Raw genomic sequence first — 18,628 nt, 5'->3', positions numbered from 1 at the left:
TACTGTGCAGTAAACCCTTGTGTACAGGCCATTTTCATTGTAGTCCTTTTCTTTTCCTTAAGCTTGGACATTACTTTTTGTATTTAATGGACAAAATATTTTGTTACCATCATAGACTGTTTTCAAATTGTTGAAATTGTAGAAAATACACAATTTTCAGAACTGTATGAAAAGGAACTGAGCTCCAGATGAAATTCAAAACCCCCAAAAATTGACTAGGTAAGTTAATCTCTTATTGTATAAGCTTGTTAGTTGTTAATTTGCTATTACATGAAACTTGTCATGTAAGCTTTATAAGGCATGTCCTAAATAATGCTAAAGTGCACAAAACAAGACATTAGATATGTTAGTAATCCATGTTAATCTTTTACAACAGAAATATGATCGCCAAAAGATTAAAAATTTTACTGGTACTCTGTTCATTATCACATAATTACTGTATACAGCATGGAAAAATCTTCGACTATAAGTTATAGAATTTATGAGAAAATTTCTGTTATTTTATTTCTGTGTACAGTAAATTACCACTATAAACAGATCATGACTAACTTCGTGAAACTTTTAATAGTTCTCTTTTAATATTCACACTATCATCAGTCTGAGGATTGTTAGACATCAGACAAAGTTGAACAACTTTTCACACATATCAACCATCAAGCTGTTTTCAGTGCAACAAAAGTAATAAGTTTGTTCTTTTAGAGTTATAAGGTTCACTTTAATATGTTGTCTGCAATTTTGCTTACTTTTGGAGTCCAAATTTCAAGGACTATAGCAACAACATAGTTTCAGAGCATTTGCATGTATCCTAGTACAGCAGTATGCCCTTTCAGAAAATCATTTTCATACAGTTTCTTTGCCTTGAAATATTCACATAAACATCTTGTGTCAGAACATAGCCTGGCTTTTTTCAATATCTGCTGCTAATACTAACATAAAATACATGTATCATGTGCTTTGTTCACTTCCACAGCAATAAGTACCCATCTAAGCCAACAAACCACTTTTCAAGGAATCATTGAGAGGTGAAGCAACCTGAATACTTAAAGTACTGGCAATGATGCCTGCCCTCTTATAGTTTTTCAAGCAAAACAGCTTTGAGTTAAAGCATGCATAACAAAGAAATTTAAAAACTGGAGGCGCCAATCTTCACCAACATTTTTGGACTAAACGATTTACACCTAACAACAGGTATTAATACATCAGACAACAACTAAACCATTTTACTGATAATACCCCATCTTCAACAGGTTTACACCAATCACTGATAACATCATAGAACTATTTTCAACAGAGTAACAATATAACAAAGTAAACCTTATCACAACCATCAGCAATAGATCTGCCACATTCTACCTTTTATCATTAAAATAACCATAACACAGATCTTACACAATACCGTACACAACCCAAGGCTTCATTTTTGAAAGTGAATCTTTTTTAAAATTATGTATTTCAAATGCACCCAGACCCCCCTTTCGCTCATTTGAACTTTAGCTTCAGTCTTACAACTGTGAAATTCTGGCACAGCCAAGGTGCTGAAATTGACTTTTTATAGACATACAAGATAGTATTTCACACTGGAGATTTTAAAACAAAGTTTCTGTCTATATATGGTTTATTTTTGTAATACAGTACCAAAATCATAATACAGAATAGAAGCTATAAAGTTCTGAAACCTCTCTTAAGTCCCATTGTAAAAATGTCAATTCAATTTAATATGTTTGGTGGAATAAGGAGTTTCACAAAAAAAGGTATGAAAGTCATTGTTTAATTTCAGAATCAGTAACGGTTAGATAGATAGATTGGCATACGATAAGCATTTCTTCCATCAAAACATTGTAATCATTCGTAAAGAATAAGGGAATATTTGATGCTGTCTAGAATAATATTCCAATGGATTAGCCAGACTTTATCAATTGAATACGATTCACAACACATTGTAATCCCCTGCCTAGCACAACAAGCAGGTTTTCTTTTAGCAGCTTGATTCAGCTTTATCCATGATAATTTGGTGAAGTACGGTAACTGTAAAGAATTGTTTAAGATAAGAGGCCTCCTAGAATATAAAAAAATTGCATCATTACATGCATTTACACTTTTCAATTTCATTTCATACATATTAAATCACAGTTGCTATCGGAATATTATCATCCCAGTCTAGTTAACATGTAATTTACCTGTGTCAGAAAAAAAAACCCACAGACGATTTACATAATCTGATATTTACCTGTGTAAAAATAAGCCCATGGTGGTCTATTTTACCTTTGTAATCTTTGTGAAAATACTCTGTTCTTAACCTGTGTCAGAAATAATTCTATTGAAGTCCACATGTCCTTTAAACTCAAAAATCGATATTTATACTCTGTAATTTTCCTGTGCCAGAAGAAATCTCATGGAAACATGGGTTATCTAATATCTGCATACTGCATATTATACAGTCCCTCTAAACTCAAACATTTATTGCAAGTCAGATAGTTCAGAAATAAATTATGATTGTTGTCTGTTGTAGATTATGTCCCATTGGTAAGGAAACATTTCCAACAACAGAAATTCTGATGCCACATTTCTGCTTTCGAGAAGTTAGAGCTCTCATTTCACCTCAATCTTTTGCTAAAGATCATCAAATCAAACAAACATCATTAATATTTGTCTGTCTTCTGATGTCATAAATCTTCCTATCATTTATTATAATTAAATATGTTGGCACCAAATATTTCCATTACTGAGAAAACACATTAGAAAAAGACAAAAAACTGCATTTGGTGGAATCATGTTGGCTACAAATCTTTCATTTTAACCAATTCCAAATGTTGAAGAAATCAGTCAAGAGCACAAACTTGTGAATCATTTTGATGAAAACACTGTAAGGCGTTAAAATAAAATTAAATTGAATTAGTTAATGACTTAAAGATCATGACACTCCTTGAATAATGTGAAAACTTAATTTGAAATATTCAGAAACAAGAGCAATTTGAAATATATGTCAAAATAATAACAAAATTCATTACTGCCTAGTTAAGATTTATTGAAAGGATGAGAAATTAAATGATCATGATTCTTCACAAATTATTAGATAATTAAAATTCTGATTAAACCAGAAATGAATATTAGGCAAAGAAAATAATTTGTGTTGCGCAGTAATTCCTTTGGTGCACATGAGTATAGCTTGTGCCTATCTATGTAGTTATTCCTGTCTTTTACCTCATTCAAGTTTCTTCACACAGAGAAGAAAGTTGTGTAACATGTAAATGAAAGCTAAAAAGATTACCATGAGTAAAAATAAATATGTTAACAAATTTAACTGGTCATCTTCTTTCTGAACATTTTTCTAGGTTCACAAGATTGTAGAATGAATTAGTGATATCAGAGACAGAGAACATGGCTACACTAGGAAGAAAACACTTATCTGGTTTCAGTTTCTATAACTTCATAAATTATCCACTCTACCTCAATTTTGTAAATTTATAGTATTCAAGGAGAATCAGAGGATGTGGTTAGAATTGGGCGCAATAACCACATTGTTAAGTGTATAAACCAAATAATTATTGTTAAATTGAAACCAAAGTCAACCTTCAAATTCCAAAGAACAGACAACTGCATATTTATAAAGGATATGATGAAATAAAGATCAAAGCTTTGGTTTTTCCCATACATGACAAATGGCTGTGGAAGCAACATCTTTATATCTAAAAATATTGTAGCCTTTTAGTAGTGGGATGCTAAATATAATAGATACATGGAGCTAAACAATGATTAACCACAGTCAATTACCTTACAACTGAGCACTTAGCATGTTCTTTAAACATATTGACAATGGTACCGTTGTAGAGATTATTCCTAATACTGTTCTGATAATCTAATCAATCATTATCATGCATTCTTAAAAACTTGTATGTAAATGGTTCAAGAATAATAAATGCCTTTGATAAGTAACTCAAAGGTCAATGCTTTGAAGAGGCAGTAGTATGTTTTTACCACATAAAAGTTGCCAGCCAGTGATTAAGAGACTCAGTTCCATGCTTGAAAATAACTATATAATATATCTAGTTAACACATCTTTAAAAAGACAAAATAACAAAGTGCGTCATCCATGCCATTATCACCTCTGCCAAGATAATTTTCAACAAGGGTATACTATAATGGTAAAATGTAGTAGTAAATTGATTAATGAGTACAATAATCAATAGAACAATTACTTTAATAGTACATACAGTAATACTAATAGATACCGATCTTTCCTACCATTAAACTACTGAGTTATTATCTCTACAACCAATGGTTGTACATTATCTGATTTTCAAAACACAGAATACTGTTATATATCACATGTTAAGTGAAAATATCCTAAAAGCTTTCTAACATTAACACAACTGCTTTAAAATCACGAAAAATCATTTTCATTTTTTTTTAAATCCCAGATGAAAGGAATTGCCTGCATCTTGAACATGTCTAAAGATGATGTCTTGAGGATCAAAATGGAGGCAAATTGTCTACTAACTGTTCAAGTTTAATAAACTTATGCGATTTCTGAACTACATATGACAACCTTTGCAGACACATGCCAAAGTTGATTTGAGGCTTAAGTTAAATCTGTTCAAAGGGAATATTTTTGATGCCTTTATCTTACTCATTCCTAATGCCAACAATTATTCTGATATTGGCACCATTTTCTATTGATTTGAAACAAATCTATGGGGTTTATTGTTGTCTTATTCCAATCTGGTTTTAATTGGAGACCAACCCCAGTTCCCCTGAATGGAACACAACATTTCCATTTAGAGCTCCATACTGATTTCTAGCAAATCTAGGATGATTTAAATCTACTGCACATGTTGAATTCTGTTACTCAGACCAATACCAATTATTTTTTTAAGTTGATGTTTGTTTGTAATGAAATACCAACTGATGATTATGATTAAAAAATATAATAATTGATCAAATGTCTGAACAAATGTATCATGGACCCCTGACCATATGCAAATCAGAATTAGAAAAGGGGAAAACAAATTAAGTTGATTTCTGAAGTCTTCTGAGACAATTGACAGCTCAGTTCAGCTCATTACTAAAATATGTCAATGGAGTTTGATTTGTAATTTTTCAGGAAATAAACTAGGCGTCAGAATGACTGCTCATTCTCCCACCAAAACTGTGAACATTCCTTCATTGTGTCATCAAGACAAATCTTCTGGCCGACTGCACAAATACAAGCTGACAGACAGTTGTAAAAAATGGCGCTGGCAATGATAAATGACAAGACTTGACCAGCTTTATGACCAAAATTTCCTTCTAGTACTAAAGAACATGAAAAATGAATTGAGTGCTTCTAGAGAGTCAATAATGATTTAGAGACCTAATCCAGGATTTTCACCCCAAGAAATTAATGAGAAGTTTTTTGCATTGTGGACCATGTAGAAGGAAGAGTCATGGCTGAGTAATGGGCTGTATTCTAATGGAATGTTATCAAACATATTTATTCATTTATTTTCTGTCTTCAATTCTGCTGGTTTTTCATTATAAATTGATGACATAAGATATTCTTCAATTTCAAACTCTTCATTAAGAAAACGAAAAAATATTCCTTTTCATAAAGATAACACTACTGTGATGTCAATTACAATCATAGTTTGGTTTGTAGACATTATTTTGTGGCTTTGAAGCAATATTTGCAAAATATCCCAATTGACGTAGATTAGAACTCCAGATATCAATATATAAATTGTTGCAATCATTCTCAAATAAAAAAATATTGAAATCCTTGACCTTGGATTTACTTTTAGAGCCATTACAACTTGACTGAGGGGAAACTTTGTATTTCCTACTTATATGTTATCAAACACTTGACATCCATGACAACCAGATGATGCTTGGTCTTCCAGTAAAAAGAGCATCATCACGACATCAGAGAATATCCAGTGCAATCAAACATGACTTAATAACAAAGACTATACAATACTAATACACTGATTGATAATAGTGTTATATTCATCAATTATATTGTGTTATATCAATATTAACACATCAAACATTCATAATTATATAATAAATATAATAATAAATCATTTTAACACTACTACACCTTGCACACATCAATAAAACACTAATCTTGATATCTCACCTCTTTTTTTTATACTCTTAAAGGAGTGTAGATTAACCTAGTATTCAATCTGTGCTGTTCAGTAGAAAGGGCAGCCAATTTCAAACCATCCATGGATCTTTAACATGTATAGCCTGTATCACATCTCAATGTTTCAAGCCCTTAAAAATGTCTTAGGACTTTTGTATGTGATGTTCTATGAGAGTTGAGGAGGCTACGAAATGACATAAAACCAATTTTCAAAATCCTTAATCTAGAACAAATGTAACGTAAGTCTTTAAAATTTTAACCCTAACACCTTATTGTTCAGCCAATGCAAATACTCCATGCTACTGATTCAGCAACCTCAATGTAAGTGCAAGATTACCACTACCACCACAAATTCTACATGTTGCAAGTTTGTATGTCGCTGATTTTGAGGTATATGGGGACTTCAGTAACGTTTAAAGAGTTATTTTCATACCCATTTATTACATAATTCAACCTTCTCATGGCTTATTCAATGCACTAACATGAACTAGAGCACATTTTTAGGTAACTAAGATTGGTGATTATTTGAATGCACTAGGTGTAAAAGTCTTATTTTAAAGTTTTTATTAGTCTATTGTTAATTAAGATTTACTACTTTACAATAGACAAAGGTAATTTTATCTTATCTTAAGTGAATAACATTTAAATTATTGCATTACTTAGAGATTTTCTTTTGTCAAAATTATTTCATAGGGAGTAAAGGCTGAAGATCAGTTCTTGAGACTCACAATAGAGTTAAGCATAACAACCAGTTAAGCATTCCAGTTGAGTGTCTTCAATTCAGTTTCTGAGTGTTAAATTCCTAGATGGACTATATTATAATTTATTTTGCTTGTTATTTCAGATTCTGACTACTATCAACAAAATGAGAAAACTTGAAGAACCTACATAGATAACTGAACAATTCCTGCCTTGCTTTCAATTGTCTTCCTTTTCAACCATTTGCATAAAATATTTTTGCACACTGCCAGTTATTTTTTGAGATTTCAAGCAAAAGTAAGCATTCTAAGCAGCATGTAAAACCACAACCTTGGATGGGATTGTATATTCTACTTTAATGAATTAGCAATTTCAGACTTTTGATTGGAATGAAAAACCATTATATTCCTGGTTGACCTCTTCATAAGAGGTTTGAATAATTGATGGCATCATTTAAGAAATAAAATACATGAAATTAAAATATCCCCTACCCTCCTGATAATATTTACCAGATTTTCATGTATAAATTGGAAGATCGTGACAGTTGACAATAGAACAAGTGGAATGATGAGCTCTATTAAAAGGCAACTCTCAAGTTTATTATTCCTCCATTTCATGAATAAAATACATTGAATCGCACCAGACATGCATTGAAATTGCATGTCATTCAAGACTATGAATCATTAAAAGGCGGAAAAGCCGATCAAAATCACAAGTTAGGTGTAATTGGACAGCTATTAAGTACCATGTATTGTTATATCACTCAACTACTTGTACCTGTCTTAAACAACTACTGTCTAGTGTTTCATCTAATAAAAATAACGCAAACTAATATAACATTTTTTCTTAAAAAAATAGCAATATTGTAACCAAATGAAGTTGTTTAATAATTTCTCAAAGATAATTGCTCAATATGTTGTTAGTAAACCTAGAGCATGCTCATAATTTCGAAACACTCATGCCAAGTTGTAACTAAGTGAGTTCACTCTGTATCTGTATATTGGAGATGATAAACAGTGGAACGGCTTTAAAACACTGTATATAAAATTCTCTGACATACTTTTTCAAGAAATGTCACAATTATTGGAATTAGCTCCTTTAATACATGTATAAAATGAATCTTAACTTTGCTATGGTTGAGTGAAGATATTGTCAGTTTTTCTCAGATTTATTCTATAGTTAAAGAACATTCTATTCAAATTTTAATAATGTTGCGTGTTAAATTTATGTCATAAAATTTGATTACAGTAATAAAGTTGCTGCACGACACGAAAATATAACAAATAAGGCTGCAATAATTGTCGTGTTACTGTTGAAATTAGAGCATTGGTTTGGATAATTTCTGAGACTGTTCTAATGATGAGAGAATGGTTGTAAAAAAGTTGTAAACACAAGAGCTGTAAACCAAAGAAGTTTCTATCAATGATTCAGACAAATACATTACTCAAGAGGTTGGTTTATGCAGTGTAAATATTATATATCATGCATGAAAGTGTTGAAAAACTGAGCTTACCTTACTTTTAGCACTAACACAAAAGACCAGCTTATAACTGTCTTCTATTCATACTTTATCACTCTCAATAATCCTGTTAAAACAACAAAAATAATATCAATACCAAATATAATATTCTATATATTATTGTCACTGTACATAAGTCACAAAACTCAAAAATATCAGTCACAATATAAAGTTCTAAGATTATGTAACATGGAATACACTTGTTCTTCACTGACCGTATTGAAGACTAAAAGACTTCCAGGCAAGTTCCAATAATAGCCAGGCAGTAAAAACACTTGGCTTTCACACACTATCACAAAGACACATGTATTCTATTGGAGAATGACTGCAAATGCAATTTCACATACAATGGCATTGTCTCATGCAATATGTTGCACTAGTGCAGTAAATGCTGTTGCCCTGACACAATATATGCAACACTGAAACTCATGGCTATATTCAGTTTTGCATAGGTGAATATTGATAAATTACTGATAATTGTCTTTCATTAAAATCAACCCTAACAGGTTAACATTAGATTGAAGTCATGGATTGAATTTGTTAAGTTGGTTGCTAAGGACAACACCTGCTCTTAAAGGCATCCATTTTAACATTTCTTTTGATGTATTTTGATGCATATTATTTTAACCTTATAGGTCAACATTGACTGACAGTACAACCAATAGAATTAAGTGTTATTTCTATAAAATTATCAATAACTTCTTCAATAGTCATCATAATATCATTCTGATAGTTTTATATTATTTATAAAAAAATGAAATCTCTAAAAACATGGAAAGTTTTAATAATAATGTGAAAGACATTAGACAGATATAATTTAAATCTTATAAAATCAGTATGAATATTTCTTTAACTGAACTTACAAATTTTATCTATTTTTTCAGATGCATGCAGGAAATGCATTTTACATGTAACAATTTGATTTATGGACAGAGTGTTCCAAATTGATGACATTTATTTTATTCATCAATTATTATCAATGGATAATGAACAAATAACATCATTAGTCATATGTATAGGTATTCTCCTAAAAAGTTCCTGACTCAACTTAAACCCCAGAATGTCCTGCCTTGCTAATGGCACCACCACCAGTAAAAAAAAATGGCCACAACATTATCAGCTCATAAATATTGCATTTTCAGATATCAATTTTTATTTCAGTAACCTATTTCAACAAGTGTTCTCTATGGAGAATCTTATGAAGTGATCTGACATATTTGTCAGGCACCAGTAATTCCATGTGACCATTAGAACTGTCAGAGGAATAGTGTGATAACTAGCTGTAGTAGGTGACAAAGTGTGCCATGAGAAATAACTAACAAGCGTCATCCAATTGTTGAAAGTTACCTTTCACTAACCATTAGATGTAATTAAGGCAGGCCGGTTGCGATAATGGCTACCAATTTGTGCAGTGTCTCACAGGCGATTAATTAGATTTTCTGGTCAGTAGATCTGAGGAGAGGTTATTGGCAAGCCTGGGGCTGATGATGGAACCATCCATAAACTATTGGTAACTATTATTGACATCTTATTATTCTGCTATTTTAAGGAGTGAAATGAATACAGGGCAGATTGGGTGACAGCCATTTTGAATATGATGGTATCTGATATGCCTGAAACACTTCATTTGCAGGCAAGCCGAAGAGATTCTTGAATGTTATGGTGGAATTAAAATGTTTTTTAGACATTTTACATTTTTTGTGTATCAGCGACATTGATAGCATCAATTTGCACCATATAAATGTTCAGATAATTTCTGAACAAATTTGATAACTTGCTTTTGCTAAAGCCCTTAGATAATATCAACATCTTTTGCAATGTCAATGTGATGTCAGAAACAGTAGCAGCTTTTGCAATAGTGACATCATATCTGGTGAAGACTTCTTTTTAATAACAAGAACCACAGGCATCTTATAAATAATTGAAATTATTGAAATATATGACATAAATGAAAAGCATTCAGATTAAAAAAACTAGGAAACCTCTTGAAAACTCTTAGAAATCCTTCCTTCCTTGCTATTGTAGCCAAGTCAAAATTTATCATCTTAAGAAGAAATTTGTCCATCACTACAGAGCCCTTGCAACTTTCTCAAGCTAAGCCAAGTTAAAATAAAGTTTTTGGATCAAAGGGAATACATAATGATGCCATAATGACACATATAATGTGGCACTGATGATCGACATCCTGAACCAGCCTGTATTTATCTCAAACTTTATAAAATAGTATTTTAGGTATCTGTAGTTGAACTAATGGTATATTTCCTTTTCTTCTTCAAGTCTTTTCTTTTAATTCTCACGGAGATTTCTCATGGAATGTGTCAAAATACTCACAAACAGAATGATACGGAAATATGGAAATAGATAAAAGACACAAATGTGTACATCAATTCCATTACATAGTTTTTTTCTGGTAGTTTAACCTAAAAATATACTTTGTACCTTATTTCTAGGTCCTCAGAACCTATGATTTTTACCATTGTAGTAGTGGTGGGTGACGAGAGCGAAGCAGGCCACGCCAACTCTTTCTGAAACACCTGATGGTACTTCTCTTTGGTGGAGTCCATTACTATACTACCTTTACTCATGACTTTGCCATTCTTTGGACGAGATTTTTGATTCACTTTGATTTCATTGGTATCTCTTATTAAAGCAAAATCTATCCGAAATTTGCAATTGATGAAAAAAGCTATTGTTTGTCTACATCCTCTAGGTTGGATTAATACTTATCTTTAATTATGATTGCTCTGTACTAAAACTGCCATTCAATTTTCAAATCTATGCATACTTATCAGCAGTTCAAATACTGGGTTGGACAACATGGATACCTTGGATTCCAGATTCTATTTAAGGGACAAAAACAGTCATTTGATGTATAACCCATTGAATTTGTCCTTATCAGATCTTAGCAGCCCTTTGAATATTCTTTTACAAGCTCAACCAAATTTCCATTACTTATAAGATGATATTGGTGGAAGAGGATGATCAATGGAGAATAATGCCTCATTACCTGTATCATTACTATATCAATGTTAAATACCATTACTCATATTTAATGGTTCTCTTACTTTAAAATACATCAGAGTAAATGTGTTTTACTGTTCTTGTTAATAGATTGTTATGTGTCATCCTAAAGACCATCATTTTTAACAGCAGGGTGCTTCTGTCCAGTAGAAAAATTAGGTTGGAATGTATTTCTCATCCAAGATGTTGGAACATGGTTTTGGAAATGTAGTAAGCTTATAAACTATCCTGATCGAGCATTTCTATTTCCTGATACTATCTGGTTTGTTCTGATAATTGGCACCTTTCAATGACAATATTCTTAGGTGTCATTTGTTGTTCAATGTTTTCATTTTCAAGAGAATTTTGTCAGTTTGATCACGGCCATAAATACTGTAGTGCCTCTAGTTAGTCAGGACATGTTTATCTTACTGGAACCACTGATACCACTTTGTGAGTGGGATCTTTAACTCTGGCATCCATTTTATAAAAGCCCACCGTAAATTTCTTCTGATGTTGCTTGTTTAAAACACCAAACATCTTAAAAGAATAAGCAAAACCTCTAGAAGCTTGAAAAGAACATCAAATGCTTCAAATCAAAATGCTGCAGCATTATCATCAAGGTCTGCAAAACAACACGGAACCTAACCATTTAGTTTCAGAAGTCTTTTGATGTCAATGAATGAAGTAAGATTCTGATATAGTTTCCAATGATTTAATGACAAATTCAGGAGATTTTCTATCCCATGTTAAACCTGCCAATACATCTCAAGATCCTCTTTGATTAAACTTTTATCTACCACCCATAAATACATAGTTAACAGAAGTCAACTAATGAAGCAGAAGACATGTATTGGAAGTTCTTTGAAAGAAAATTAGAAAGATCATTTGAAATGCACAAGAAGCACATCATGGTCTTTGATTGCATGAGAAAACGCTCAGAGAAAAAATTAGGAAGAATTGGTTTTTGTTAAAATTGCCGATATATGTTCAGAAATAATTTTCAGGGGTCATAAAGCAAGCGAGATCAAGCAATGTAGTCTATAAATTTAAGAAGAAAACTTAAGATGGCTGACTAAAAAATGACAATATAAGTTTGGAAATAATTTAAGATGGTAATAAAGTTATTAAGATCTTACCCAAATCATTAATATGGATCAAACGCTAAGACTTTCAGATAAAATATCTTTTCAATAAATCACATTTTCACAGTCTTTATGGTTCCAGGATCAATTTTACTTTAATTCCATTCCTGGCAGTTGAAACGTCAGTTCTAAGATTTATAGACTTATTAAATGTATTTTTAAGCCAAGGATTATCTCATGGCTAGCCTAATCTTTGATATCTCTCCGTTTATTATTAAATATTTAAGTTAAATTTTTTTTCAATATTATAAATCAAGGGTTTGATTATTGATGAATTTCTTTCTAAATTATTTGCTTGGATATTTGGAAAGTCTTTATGATGAAGCATTCAGACAGACATGTAATGCAAAAATGACATGTCACTACATTGTATTATAATGCCTTCCTAAACTCTTAAAGGCTCTGTCCTTTTTTGTAAATTTTAATGTGTATGTGCCTCTAATTTTGTCTTGAATATGTGTAAAACATACAAAAACTTATCAATTTTTAAATACATTTTGAAGTTTTAATTGGACATGCCAATATATTAAACCAAATCAAGGGTATAGCAATTATTATAGCTTAAATATATATCATTTGAGACCACATAGCAATACTAAGTGGTACTATATACTTTTAATTTGTGATTAACACCTTGATGTACGCTTTAAAATCCCAAAAGTTCAATTCCTCAGTAATAAAGTTTCAAAGTGACATATTGCTGTCAGACTACACTCAATACTTTATAACATGTTGATCAGCATAATCAGTGTATCCCTTAATACATTTCTCTCCTGTAAACAGGACAAGATTTTAGCATTAGCCAAGAAAAAGTCACATTGTTACTGCCAGTCTTTGAAGTGAACGGTCTCAATTCATGATCACAAGTGTCCACAGACTCACAGTGTTTAGTTAGTCCCAACAGATTTCAGTAATTAGTGAATCTGACAATCAATCAGGGTATTTTAAGGTCTGTTTCTCTTTGATCTGAGTCAATGAAGGGAAGTAGGGCACCATTGATAAGGGTCAACAGTCAACTGCTATTTAATGCACATTTTATGACCAAACTTTTTGACAGTGTTTGCTTTTATTAAGCCTCTTGTATAATAAAGTCATTGGTTAGTGTTTTTATGAGATATGAGTTGAATGATATGGTAGGCGCGGAAACAATTAGTACTGAAAATGAAAAAAAGTGTGTGCTTCATTTAATTTTTAAACATAGGCTGGGTGTTCATACACAATAATAATATTTCCTCCTTAAACTAGTAGTACACGAAAATGAACATTGGCAGTGAGTAAGAAATTAAAAGCATCCCAATAGTTGCTAAAGCTGATGACTGAAATTCACAACACCATTGAAGCTCCTAAATCTTAGCGTTAACAATCTGTGAAAACCAACAGTAAAAAGTAATTCATAAAGTGACTATCAATTTCCATATATTTCTGAAAATCTACTGTCTTTGTTTTCAAACTAAATACAAGTAAAGGAGTAAAAAGCCAAGTGATGTTTTTCTTTCATTATGAAGAAAGCACCAATATGTTTTCTATAGAATCCTTCTACATATCAGAATATTACTCTGGGAATTTTCATGGAATATTTGCATGCTAATGCTACCCACAGTAGAACTTAGAGAATAAAATAGGAATAAAAGTATGGAATATTTAGATATCAAACCTGAGTTAATTCTCCAGAGTGTTTTGAAATTTCCATCAGACTGTGAAAAATGCCAGAAATTATATTTGATGTACAATAGAGACCTAATGTGATCATTTGAGATGATATTCAATGAATGGATAATGGTTTATATTCCATATCTCACACCTATATTGTCTTAATATTAAATTTTATATTCCAGTATAGTATACAAGAATAATGAATCATTTAGGGTTTAATTCCTAATCCTTATCCTAGTGATTTCCTTGAAAAATCTATCTTATTTCCAGGAGACTTGATGCTCTAAACTCTGCATATCTTATGATTTATCAATGTTTCTGTCTGGTTTATATATTTGTAATACATTTATTCAAATTTTTTCATGAGGATAATACTAAGATGCAAGATATAGCATTAAAAATACAGACAATTGTATGTAAAACTGCATTATTCAGGAACAGTTATAGATCCCATCATGGTACCAAATGTAGGCATTTCTTTTAATGTAAATGATTGTTATAATACTTTATTTACAAATTCATTACATCATGCATCATGAAAGGTTTTGTGAAACAGGCTTTGACTATAAGGAAGTAATACAACTGTTGTTCCATTTACAATTTCTTTCCAATTTGTAGTAGGTTGCATTTTCCCTCCCACCTTTGTGTTGATCTACACAAAACAAAGTTTCAACTATACAAAAAAAAAGTTTCAAAGATACATATTTTACACATTCATAAGGATAATTAAAATACTGGTAAACCATTTTTAGGACATGATTGATAGTTAGAGTCTAAGAGAAGTATAGGTTTAGGGTGAAATATGTAATGTTTTAAATTCTAATTAAAATATTTCAAAAGATCAGCTGTTTAAGGTCTGCTCATTAAGAGTACATCAATTAATTTAGAAATGTTGAGATGACTTGCTAGTCTTTGTTAATGGATGTTCTTCATGTCAAAACACATCATCACATTATAGTACAAATCTGTTATTTGACTTCAAATGATCATTATTGCATATAGAGTCCTATTACAAAAATAAGAAATAAATTAAAATGTCCTGCTATGCAATTTTTTAAAACTAATGAAGGCAGGGCAACATTTTGCTTGGAATTTTGGCCACAAAAGTGGTTTTAAGATTTCTAAATCTTGAACAATAATAAACATGGACAACCTGTATCAAGGAGCCAGTGCACACGTGAGATGAATACTGAAAAAAAGAAATATTTTATAATTAAAAATTTTCGAAATGTCAAACAAAGTCCCTGTATCCTCTGTAAATTGAATAAATTGTTTCCCATCCCAAGTTATTTACAGGATAGTTGTCAAAAGACAAAAAGAACTGGTTAACATAGTGTTTACTGCAATGCATATAATACAAGAAAGCAAACTTAGTTAAATAAACCTTATGGCCTTACAAAATACTTCTAAATTATGATAAATGAAAAATGATCATAATGGTACATGTATTGGACAGATGTTTCTGGTATCACTTCACTGGTGGTAGTATTACACTGTCAAATTACAATTACATGCATGATTTGTCTACACAGTTTTGATGTAATTAAATATTGCAGTTGGTTGACAATATCAAATCATGATATCATTTTGTCGTAATGATATTATTATCAAATTTATGCCGAGACCCTAATTATCACTGGGTAATTAATTAGAAATTAAGAGCAATCAGTTTTAAGCGTCACACATTTTCTATTTTAATCCTTCCATTATTGTCAGCAAGATATTCTTAGAACAGCTACAATCTGAAGGACCTTAGGGATTTGGTTTATAAGATACATGAAGAGTTGACATATGGACACATCCCTTTTGATCTTGAAACTAATCTCTGCTGCTGGAAACAAATGAATATATTTCAAATAAAAAACACAACTCTTTGTTAGGGATTTTCATTGTCACTATTTGTAAACTCTTTAAATGATATTTAACAATTGTAAGTATGATACATGTATAGAAACAGCTGTTTGGAAAACAATTTCTGGTTAAAGCTTTCTACAATGTTTTAACATACCCTGAAACATGAATATGTAATAATTCCAAGTGTTGCATAAAATTGTAAACAGTAAACAGTAGTAATGGTTAATTGTCATTTACAATACAGAAAAACATTGTAAGCAGTAGTTTGTCTAAGAAAACAGACACGTGAAAGCCATGAAGACAGCCTGTTGGTCATTGAACATCATGATATCTTCATTCCAACTGCCTACCCGAATTATCTGCTAGAGCTACCATGATGAAGATCTGGATGATAGAATGTCAACAGTCTGTCACCAGACGATATATTGTAACTGATCACAGGGGAGATAATCTCAGATCAGACTTTCCTATCATACTGCTATCTGTATAAGTTTATCTTTGATCTAGTGGTAATAACAATACTTCAAATGTGACTTCATACTTACGTCCAGAAACTTCTGTCAATCAGTACCACACGCTTCGCATTGTTTTTCATTGCAATCTTCAGAATAATTGTAGAAATTCCATAATTTCAGCTGACAGTAGCTTTTTTCAGAATAAAAATCTGACTACAAGTTCTTCTATATTTTTTAAACAATTGACTAAATATTGTTACTTACTAAGGAATACCAAGATGATGTTCATTCATCTATTTATTTTTTCCAGTACTTACCACTATGACCAGTTGAGGAAAATATTTCTATCTACTAAGGAAAGTTTATCAAAGTAATCGTGTTCATTCATCACCATCCATTTCAATCTTTACCTTCCAGTACTATTCACTGTGACCAGTTGAGGTAAATGTTATTGCATGTTAGTAATGTTAACATGAGTAAAACTAAGACTAAATTGACAAGAGATTACCTACAATCTCTGAACAATTCTAGTCAGGAAATTACAGTCTGACTTTATGTAAACCACTTATCAATGTAGACTTTCTTTACACGAACCTCTAACTTTTAAAATATTGAATATACTACCAGTTTGATAAAGGGTATATGTACATTGATTATTGGCATGAATGTTAAAAGTTGTGATCCCATCAATACTAAAGAATTTGGTATTTCAATCAACTTGTTGATTCTCTGTTAAAATCTGCCAAGACAGCAAAATTGACATTGATTTGGGTGATTTTTAGCTCTCAGATATGGGGGAATACAATCAAATTAACAGCACCCCTTAAAGTAACAGCCTACCTACATATATAAGAGTAACAGGTAAAGATCTTGATTCTGTAGAAAAAAAATCAATTATTTTACCAAAAATATGTTTTAAATTATAGTACTAATAAAAGGCTAGAAAAACAAATTGTATACAGAATGTAAACATACTAAAAGAAATATCAACAAAAAGTTATACATTAGACCAAATAATTCATAAATTTCACTCTAAAAAATGTGTAAATCATAAAATATTTCAAAACAATCTAGCATTTGGGAGCAATAAAACTTCAACTAAACTTTCAATTTTCAACAGAATTAGAGAAATTGATGGTTGGAGTAATATTTCTTGTCAGAATATTTGAGTTATGATGAATTTGGAAATTGAGGGTGAAATTTAAATCTTCTTCTGATCTTTCTACCAAAAGACACCAGTTTAAAGCCTTGTAGCCATAAATAAAACTTAAGCTATATTATTTATTTTACAGATGTATTTTTTCAAAAGGGAGGAAGGTTTGAAAATGTAACACATTCAGTTTAATGACCAGATCTTTCAGACTTTATTTATTTCAGCTTTTAATTCATTTCCATGTTGGCCAAGACTAACTTAAAACCAGTGATAATCTGACAGATATTTATCTATTTTTCACATTCCCATTTTTTATGGAATATCTTGTATTTAATTGAACTTTATATAAATCTAGTAAGAAACCAAACCAAAGTCTTATGTTAAATATAAGAGTTCATTGCTAAAGATGCAGGATTGGTCAAACATTCTAATCTTAACATACATTTTCAATTTGTATTCTAAAATATTAATTTTTATATTGAAATAATCTGTTTTGATTAAGACTAGTTCAGATAATCTTGATTAAATTTGGTTTACCATAATGCTCTTTCTGCAGCAATAAGTTATATCATGGCACCAGTCTATTTAGTCAGTGATTTCCTGCAAGAGACAATCTCAAATAATAAATTTGATGTGTTCAAATTAGTTTAGTGTTCGACAAAGAATGGTTAATGTACTAAATGGTGTATGTTTAACAGTTTCAATGACAGGAGTCAACATCTTATAGTAAAAAGCATCTTGAGGTCGGGGGCTTACTTCAATGAAATTTGATTACAGCTATCTGGAAATGGTTGGATTAGAAATTTGTTGGAAATTATTTTATGGTATGATCTCAAATTGAACCGTGTCTCCAAACTCATAACTGTGACATTATCGACACCATATGATATAAGTTTAAATCAAAATTTAATATGATCACACCTTCTTGTGACGGGTCGTTCAGTGCTCTAGTTGAACATATGCCAGTAGAATGTTCCGCTCGAGAAATTCTCTAAAAGATAAATCAGCAGGTTCTATAAATAAATT

Source organism: Lottia gigantea, assembly GCF_000327385.1.
Source record: "Lottia gigantea unplaced genomic scaffold LOTGIsca_52, whole genome shotgun sequence".
NCBI classification, from domain to species: domain Eukaryota; kingdom Metazoa; phylum Mollusca; class Gastropoda; family Lottiidae; genus Lottia; species Lottia gigantea.
The sequence above is the reverse complement of the archived record's forward strand: the minus strand, read 5'-3'. Positions refer to the sequence as shown.